Source organism: Labrus bergylta, chromosome 9 (assembly GCF_963930695.1).
Source record: "Labrus bergylta chromosome 9, fLabBer1.1, whole genome shotgun sequence".
In the NCBI taxonomy this organism is placed as follows: domain Eukaryota; kingdom Metazoa; phylum Chordata; class Actinopteri; order Labriformes; family Labridae; genus Labrus; species Labrus bergylta.
The window spans coordinates 15396766-15404402 of NC_089203.1; positions in this window are offsets into that span (position 1 = coordinate 15396766).

The following is a 7637-nucleotide window of genomic DNA, read 5'->3' on the forward strand; positions in this document are numbered from 1 at the left end:
GATGATGTCAAAGCTTGACAATGTGCAGCAGCTACTTTCTAATGCTGTGTCTGCTTTTTTTTCCTGGACGGTAGAACACTGAGTTTTTAAAGGTTTTTTTCTAATAATAAGCTTCACTGCTGTAGCCGAAAAGGCCATCACAAGAAGGAAATCATCACGAGAGCGAAGAGAGTGAGTACAAATACATCTAATGAGAAAAGTCATGATGATGTTGATGATGTTGATACCACAGGGCTGGAGTGACCAGTGTGATCTCCATGCACATTAAGAAGTTACTCCATACTCTCTTCTGCTCACCATTATAGTCTTTCCTACTAGTTTTCGTTGATACTGCGAAAATGTCCAATTACAAGTCGCAAAAAGGCAAAAAAAACTTAGTCACTTTAGTGTTGGACTGAGCCATGTTGGATTTCTGCAGCATCTTTTTTTAATGTCATGTTTTGTCGAGGTAAACATGCAGTGACTGACACAAAAGCTGAAAGGAAGATTTTGCTTTTTTTCCTGTGGAATGATTTTAGAGGTGGAGTAATTGGTATCTGTCTGCTGATAAGTGATGTCGTGTGCTGTCAGTATTCCTTTCAGGTGACTTTGTAAGTCCTGATGTTAAAAAATGGGATTTAACTTAACTTTAAGCATTAAGAACAAGAAAATAAAACCTGACAAGCATTTGTTTGGAGCATACTGAAGTCCTCAATTTGACACATATGATTCCAATAAGGGTCAAATGTTAAAGTTGACTCAATCAATGTTGATTTGAACTCAGTGATGAGGTCAAAGTTTCCCTGACTTTCAAAGCTTTTTTGATGTCACAAGCAAAAAAAAAGTTCTAAGTCCTGACATATGACGGTAAAAGAAGTGAATCTAGTAGCTGTTCACGTCAATAATATAGTAAAAGAAAACATGGAGAAAAGGAGATTCATGCCTAAACACAATCATGAAAAAAACATCTCAAATGAACATGTATTTTGCTAACCTGCATGGGACCTATCCTTGCGCCTCTCCTCTAAAGCTCTTTGTGGAGTTTTATTAAAGTATGCTTTTAAGTTAATGCAAGATCTTATCACGCATCTCCACTCAGCTCAGCTCCTCTCTCGCTTCATTTGTTATCACTTGTAATCTTCTTCTTCCTTCCACCGTTTCCCACAGCAGTGCTCAGTCCACTCTCTCTCTCTCTCACACACACACACACACACACACACACACACAGATACACACACACCTTCTTTCTCTCCCTCCGTTGTTCTCCGTCTGATTTACTCCTGCCTGCTTGAAGGCACTCATTATCTACTTGAAGTTATGGAGTTCCTTAAAAGGCAGAAATAGAAGAAGGGCGAGAGGAGAGGGGTAATACTTGAGGCCTGAGATACTCAGACCTTTGCTATTCTCTCCTCCTCCTACAGTCCATCTTTTGTTTTGCTTTTCAGCCCCATCCCTCCGACCACAGTTTGTGTTACACCAGCAGCCTTGTCTACTTCTCCACTCGCCTTGTTCATGTTTTCTTTCCCCAGCTCATCCATCATGTGCTGTCGCCGGCGGTTGTGACGCTGTCATGTAATTATCTCATATTTATGTGAATATGCTTGTCCTGTAAGAGCTGCCTTGGTTTAATGCGCACTCAGGGTTCCTTTGACTCCATACTCCTGGATTAAAAAGCTTCATGTCATAACTCAAGCCAGGGAGATGTTTGATTGGCCAACAGGCTCGACAGCACAGCGGGATCTTTTTGATTTTAACACTGCTCAAAGCATAGGCCTGCGTTTTCAGGCAGCAGGAGTCTCAGAGGAGAAAGAGCAATGATGAATGTGATCATTAGGTTTAGACACCTCCTCGCCTCAAAGGGTACAAATGCAGCATAAGCAATCTGGAGGGATACATTTTATTATTTATCTTTCAGTGCTGTGCAAACACACAGTTTCAATTTAAAGAGCCACTGCGGGAGTCAAACCCTGAACCACAGCACGGCTGGTGCCATGCTCTGCCCATTGAGCTTCAGAGCAGGAGCGTGCAGAGAAGCAGCAGGGAGGATAATCACAGCTACACTCAAAGCCCTGAAGGTCCAAATACCCCCCCAATAGTCTAACTCAGGCCATGTTGGACTCAGTTTTCACATCTTTATTCAATTCTGACCAAAGTCTTATTTGGTTAAGATAAATCTCAGTATATCTTTCTTGCCAACATGCCTGGCTCCTCGTTATAAAAAAAACAGATCTCAAAGCTCCCCGGTCCTGCTCGACCTATGGATCATTCAAAAGGTACTGAGTTTGACTAAACATCATTTTTTTAAACTTATTGTTAAATAATTTTGTAATTTTCCAGTAACCAATCGTTACGTTTTGCTTTAAACGTGTTGGGATGTGTATTCTTTCACAACACTCAACATTTGTTTTGACCAAGTTAGTTTTCATTTAGAAAACCAAAGGTCGCCCGCTAAGCTTACTAGCTTCCACTTTGCTAGTTCCTAACCATCTTCTCAGTTTGTCTGATTCCAACTAAACATGACTATTTGAACACATATTAAGTGTTTGACCATTACAATGTCGAAGGAGGAAGTCTAACGTGTCTCTCTTTGAAATGGTGATGGGCAAATTTAGCGCTCCAGGTAGCCTTACAATCATAGCACCCAGGATCCTATGTTAACCTGGGATCACCCTATGACGTTGTTTCAGTTCTTCAGAAGGTGTACAGGCCCTTTTACAGTAAATCACCTGAATTTGCCATATTAGGATAGTTATTTCATAATACTGAGGTGTGCCTAAGCTTTGCCTTGCAGGTCAAAACTAAATGTGGATGATACAAAGCCTCTGCCTGTTTGGCTGCTATTGAAATGAAATAACATGCTAAATTAAATTGCTTATGTACACAGAATGTGCCAGTGAAAATATAAGGAGCAACATAGCATGAGTCGCATGCTGATTAGGGGGTTACAATAACTCCTGGAAAAATAGGTAAACTTTAAATGTCCCCATCTTCATCTTCACAATACAAAATTAACAGCAAGGATTACTCATTGCTTAGCAGTAGAAACACAATCCTAATATCACTTTTGTTTCATTTTGAATACATCTCTGCCTCAGCCAGTTGTTTTTTTATTTTATTTGGTCATTATTGACTCAATAACTGAAACAAGATGCAGGTGTGCTTTTCAGCGTGTTGAAAACACAGAGTGTAGCTTTTTGGATTGATGCTTTTGCCGGTCTGTTCATCTTATCCTTTTGATGGACGCGCCCACATAAGGAAGATGTTTGCAGCTCTGCAGTGAAGCAACTGACGAGACATTGGGCAGAATCTGTGTAATGAAGAATAATGGCAAAATACATTCCAAGTTGGACAGACAAAGAGTTATATGACTGAATAGCTGAGAAATAGTAGAAAAGCCTCCAAGTTACTTGAGGGAATGAGAAGCTGGAGCCAAGTAGATGTGTCAAAAAGATGTATTCATGCTTTGTTTTTTTTGTTTTACGAGAGCACTGGATTACATTAGGGAGAAAGCTGCTGCTCCAAACGTTGCCAGGGGGTAAATAAGCTCATTGGAAACTGTTTTGTTTCAGTCCACAGTACTGTTTCCTAACCAATTGGACAGTAGTTAATGAGGTTAAATAGACTTCTCTTGTAAAAAGGAGCGCCATGCTGTTTTTATAGGCCTCTGTTGCCCTCCTGTGGCGAGCTGGGATCGTTACCATTAGCAGTTCATGACTTCTCAGGAGCTGTGAGCGTGTTTCACCACCTGTGTGTAGTTTTGAGCTGAGGAGAATGATGTGTCATGCTCTTCTGCTAACAGAATCATGGGATTAGATATGTTTAATGTTTCAGGTACCGTGAGACTTAGCGTCTCCTCTGCCAACCCACCAACAGTCCCCACATTAATGAAAATTAAGACCACATTGACTTTGAGTGTGTGAGTGTGTGTGTGCCTTCACTGTTGCTGTCTGGACCTTTTTAAGTAGAAACAGATTGAAGAATGATAATTAGCTCGCATAAGATGGAATTTCCCTAACTATGTCAAACAGCAGCCGCATCACTGCTGCTTTTAAAGGGGCTTCAGGTCAATTAGAACCACACACACTCATACATACATGCATGGAAGGTAATGTGAGACCCCTGATTACCCCCCCTGCTGTTACTGCTGTTATAAAGGTTATTTTAAATTAACATATCTTATTGGACAAATGACAAATGTTATGCATGCTACATGCAAATTAAGGCAATGGCCTAATATTTTAGAAAAGCTCCTTACTTGATCTAAATCCGAGAGGGTCCAGGAAGGTGTTGCTCTGTCATAAAATGATCACATAACTTTTTTTATTGTATTCTGTTTTTTATGTTTTATTTTGAAAATATTATGAAATATTACAGATATAAAATAGGTTTATTCTTGAGCTGCAGAGATCTTCAGACAAAGTTATGCAACTTGTCCTTTTTGCTATATGCTAAGCTATAAGCTAAACGTAACAGGTATGACAGGGCCATCAATCTTCTCACCTAACTCTCAGCAACTAACAGTAAATGTTATTTACAACATGGCAAACCATTTCTTTTCATGTTTACCTCTGTGTTTTTCATCACATAAGGATTACTCTAATCAGTTAGTTAAATGATGTATTATTTCGTGCATCAATTTATTTTGCAAAGTCTTGTCTCTCTATAAATGGCAGCCATACAGCCTGATTTGGACACTTGACAGTAACACATGTGAGACATTTTGGAGAAAAACTATCAGCAGACAAGTTTCAGAACCATGTCAAGTCACGATCAAATGCAATCCCTCAACATCTCCAGAGGGGCGATGCTGACGCCTGTCAGTCTGGAAATCCTTCCAAAGTCATTCCAAAAGCTCCGGGGCTCCGCTGAATCCCGGCCAACTGCATGCCGTACAAGTGGAGAAACCCTGGGACACAACTGAATCTTCCAAGAAGTCTTCACGCTGCCAAATTCACTCCAAGAGCAAAGTATTAATATCCAACAGGAAGTCAAAAAGAACCAAGTTTCAACATCCAGGGATCTGCAGGCGTCTTTTGTCTTTGGCTTCAGTCAGAATTCATGAGCCCATCATCAGAAAGTAGCTGGAGAAGATTCATTGCAGAGTGCCAAGACAGAAACCAATGCTGAGTAGGAAGAAATTCAATGATTGCTTGGAGTTGGCAAAAAAAGAAAAAGCACCTAAATGGTCTCTGAAGTTGAATCTTTTGGCAAACAGCTGGTTGTGCTAGAAAAACAAATGTTGCATGTCTAAAGATAGAGTCAAACATGAAAGTTAAAGTTCCACATTTTAGTTGCTGCCTTGAAATTTCATCTGGATTCATTATGTTTTTTTGTTAATTACCTTATGAAAGCAATATCTGTTGGAATTGATCTGGTTACTTTTTTAATCAGAATCACGATTATTGCAAAGTATGTCTTTGTGTTTGCGGTGCAAAAAAAAACAGTGGACATCAAAGTAAAATATAACAGATGATCAGGGGACTTCAGTTAAATCTAATAGAATAAACTGGGGGGGGGGGGGGGGGGGGGGTTCAAAGAGTCTCCAGGGTAAGAGGAGTTGGCCACAATCTTGCGTGCCCCAGGGTCCTGGAGGTGTACAGATTGTGAAGGATGGCAGATCTGCAGAGCCACTGATAAGCTGCAGCCTCCTTTAGTTGCATGAAAAGCAAACGTTTCTGCAGTCTGTTTGAAGAAAACCAGCTCATCTCCGAAAGTAATGAGCATATTCCACAGCAGGACATTATGACAGGTGTTACACATAAATGACACCCTGCACCATAAACATTTGAACAGTCTGAAATAGTATGAATTTACAGTTTCATGTCATAGTGGAGTTTTATAATTGAACCCCCCCCCCCCATAAAACTAACACCATTCACTCCCCAAATCATATCTGTATCATATCTTGATTACATATAAAGCAAGTCATTCAGATGGGGATCTTGCTTTTGCTTTGTAGAAGTGTAAGCAACCACCAAGATGCACTGTCATCACTTAAACACCTTGTCATGTGTAAACGATAATACACCTACATCAACAATGTGTTCCTGCTACCCACTTGTGATGGATAAAAAATGCTATTAAAACAAGGTGTAAGCAGGGACATTGTCATGACCGACAAAGGTGCTTGTTGGAGCAGGGTCAGGGTGAACAAAATGTGTTTCACCTGTGCTTCTCCTGCTTTGTGTCAAAATATCCGCCGTGGAAAATGACCTACTATATTTATTGAAATGTCAAACACTGATACAAGCACTTCATGCTTAGAAAGCACAAACATCTCTTGACTTTAAGATAAGGGTTTAATTTGTTGTTAGAAATCTCTTCTAAAGTGTTGTTTAATTCAAAAGGCAGCTTACATAGCTTCTCATATGTAATGCAGAGAACTTAAATACTTTGCGGGTTATCTTACAAGTACTCCTGTATCTCCAGAAGGTGGAGCCCTCTATTAGAGTCAATCATTTTGACGTTTTTGCATGGGGTGCTGGGATTTTTTTGTAGGAATAAAAAAAGTGTATGTGAAGATGTGTGCTCAGTTGTTTTCCCTCTCAGTTGTGACAAACTGTCCTGTGGGGGCTATGTTTTATTTAAAGGGCTATGTATGCTGTCAATGAAACAATAATATCTGAAACATATGGGTAACAATTTAGAATATACCCATTTTCTGGAAGTTAAGAAATTGCTGGGCTCAAATGATAGCAAGGAAAACAGATGTGTGAGGATAACAGGAGAGTTGATTAGAAATAACCTAAACATATAAACACAACAAACACACATCCACCAAATGGAGAAGGAATTAGTTTTAGCACTAAGGCCAAAACAACAATATCATACGGTATAATTTTATTGAAAATATCGTATCTCCTAACGAGGTCTTAAAAACACAGCTGAATTGAAAAACATGGACTGCTTAAGTTTTTTAAAGGTTACTCTCAAGCCTGGATTTGGAGGGTTTTCTGTTTACGGTTATCTTTTTAGTTAGAGGAGTCTGGAGAACCAAATTAGGATAAAAGCTGTTGAGTGTGTCAGGCAGAGAGTCCTGTCTGTTCAGCACACAGGCTAGCTCTTTAGAAATCCTTCATCGACACAAAGACAAGAAGAATGTGCCTGAGAGATTTTCATGCAGAGGGTACCCAAGTCAATGTTTAGATGTTTTTGATTGATCCCTGTGGACCTATGTAGGATGGTGATAAATTAACCCCCCCACCCCCAATCTTGCAATGAATCAAACATGTTCTCTTTTTTAAATACATTGTCCAAACTTCTTTCTAAATCGGAGCCACTGTTTCAGAAAGAGTTCAGACAAAAACAGGGCATTCAGAGGTTCACAAAGGTATTCATTAATCAAGGTCTATTTTGTCAGTGGACTCATTTTTCTGCATCATTCGCTCTGTGTCTAATCACTCAGCTACATACTTCTAACAGCCAGTGAGTTTAGTGTACCATGACATGAGTACAAATGTGCCTGACTTTTTTTTTCTCTGTTCTCATGGACTTTGTGGCGTACAGGTAGGATCAAAGGTCACATTTCCAGGTGTTCACAGCTGGATGGAGCTCACTGAAATTCCAACAGGATTATTTTATTAAGAAATTTGTGCCTTGAGTTCCTAGGTTTGCCCCTGCGGCTGGAACAAATGTTTCATGGCTTACTGTAAAGCTGT